Source organism: Penaeus japonicus, unplaced genomic scaffold (genome assembly GCF_977035675.1).
Source record: "Penaeus japonicus unplaced genomic scaffold, GWHDUDI00000001_assembly GWHDUDI00000001, whole genome shotgun sequence".
Taxonomy (NCBI): domain Eukaryota; kingdom Metazoa; phylum Arthropoda; class Malacostraca; order Decapoda; family Penaeidae; genus Penaeus; species Penaeus japonicus.
This window is the reverse complement of record NW_028234403.1, coordinates 43,901,624-43,904,123: the sequence shown is the minus strand read 5'-3', so window position 1 is coordinate 43,904,123 and position 2,500 is coordinate 43,901,624.

The window sequence follows — 2,500 nt, the reverse complement described above, 5'->3', positions numbered from 1 at the left end:
GCGTATATTTAACTATGTATGTATGCCCAAATAACACTACGCCCCTTTTGCAGGCGCCGTATTCGCAATGTGAAACAGGAAGCCGCCTCGCACCCTCATTTCCAGCGCGAACGAACTAAATCCATCTGGGTCGCTTCGCCAGGGAAACTCCAAGCAATGTCTAAGTATTAGGGACTTGAGCGCCTCAGGGTTGGATGAACATCACGCCGTGGGAGTAGCTATTTATGGTGGCTCGCGTACAATTTATAATGTTCCGTGACGGGTGTGACATTATAACTGCTATGAACTGAATATTTCGTGTGGGTGTGTATGCGTGTGTGTTTAAAGAGCGTTTTCATTTCGTCTGGTGGGGGGAGAGGAGGGAGGGGAGGTTTGCCGTACTGAATGACCTCTTTCCAAAGTTCTTCCTTTGAGACAACATCCATATCTTATCATCATTTCACAATTGCCAAAACAATGTTCTCGATGGGTTTCACCTGTTCCCAGGAATTTAAAGTTAACCTTACTTAGTTTAACCTAACCTAACGTAACCTACATCAACCTACGTAGCCTAGCGCGATTTAAGCTAAGACTGGGGGCATAGGGTGCAGCCCTTCCATGGCACCTCAAGACAGGTAGCACAAGACCTGACGAAGCGAAACAGCTGATGACCTCCCGACGGCGGGGATCTCTGCTGCAAGTCACGCGGGGTGCCCTCGGGGCATCTTTTCGTCGTCACGGTGGTCCACTAACATGCTTTTGGATTTTTTTCGTGCCGTTGTTGTTGTTGTTGGGTTATTATGTTTCCTTATTTAATTGAGTAATTCTCTCTTGTGTAGTCGTTCGAGAATATATATTTTTCTATATCAATTACAAATTCCCTCGGTTATAACGATACACAAAGCTGGACGTTGTATACTAAGGCGTTATTAGTGTAGATAATCGGACTGTTTCTGATGAAAAAATCTGTCAACTTCAATTGTCTGTGTTTTTTTATTGCTTTACAATGATAAGTCTACAAGTTGTTGTCAATAGTTGGTTATTTGTGCGTGATTTACACGGATCTCTATCTCATCCCCCTCTATATCTATCTATATTTTTCTTTATCTCTATTTCTATCTCTCACTTTCCGTTCCCTTATAAGCTTTCCATTTCCTTCGAATCGCTGCGACAAATTTCACACCTTAACTTTAGATAATATGGTATTCCACTGTTCATCACACAGTGCGTAATTAGACAATGAATAATTAAAAATTGCTGCAAGATCAAAGGTTATATAACTTTCCCGTAATCAAGGAACGAATGATCAGACAAAAGAATGACATCTGTGGTAGCAAAGGCCACCAAGATCCCCCTTCGCGAACGTCGCTGAATCCGGATTTTCTCTACGCGAACGCGGTCGGATGTCCGTTATGTACTTGGCACTGGCGCTGGAAGGAGGGCCGTTAAACATGATAGCGTCGCTTTGTAGGTCATGTGGGCATACGGCACGAAATGTGGGTCTCGTGAGCTTGCTGTGCTAGCTTCCGTGAGGGGTAGCGAGGGAGTGCGCGCGCGCGCGTGTGAGAGAGAGAGAGAGAGAGAGAGAGAGAGAGTGTGTGTGTGTGTGTGTGTGTGAGTGTGTGTGTTTATTGTATGATTTTGGTCTCATTCGCGTTTTATGCTTATTCCTTATGCGTATTTGGCAATATATGAATTTGTTAAATTTGTAAATATAAGTGTGTGGGCGTCACATATTTTACACAAGCTTATTTGCAGTGTATCAGATTATCGATCGCAAGATATTTGTAAAAAGAGAGCGCTAGAATTGAATAATAACGAACAAAAGTGTTCTCATGAATCAAGATTTCTGCGGAAAGTCGTATCTCAGCAGCGTCTCCATTGCGCTATGACAAGAAAGCGACATCTGGCGGGTTTAACTTACGCGCACATCCAACGCAAAAGCAGCCAATTAAAATAATGAAAAAGGCTTACTAACACGCACTCTAACTACTCCTTGGCGAGTAATCCGTCCAGATGACGGCGTGAACCATGTGATGACGAAAGCTGATAACGGCAATTGGCAAAAACATAATCCTTAAGAATCCCCACGAAGAGAGGGATGAACACCAAGTGAAGGCCGCACACATGGCTGGGAGCTCCTCGCACGCCTGTGCACTACTGACCTAAATCGGTCTTTGCACAGTGGTGGCTTCGGCTCTGAGCCCAATGGGTGGTGCTGACCCGCTGTCACGGGGGGGACGCCGGGGGCACAGCACCACACTTGCGCCAAAGGACCGAGGCGTACGGGAGCGAGCACTCCCTTCCAGCGGTAGGGAAAGGACCTGGTTTGGGATTGGAAAAGATTGTTGAGGTGAATGTAATGGGATTATATACAGCGTATATGTATGTGTGTGCATATATGTATATATATATATATATATATATATATATATATATATATATATATACATATATATAAATGTATGTGTGTTATACATATATGTGTATATATGTATACATATATATACATATATATACA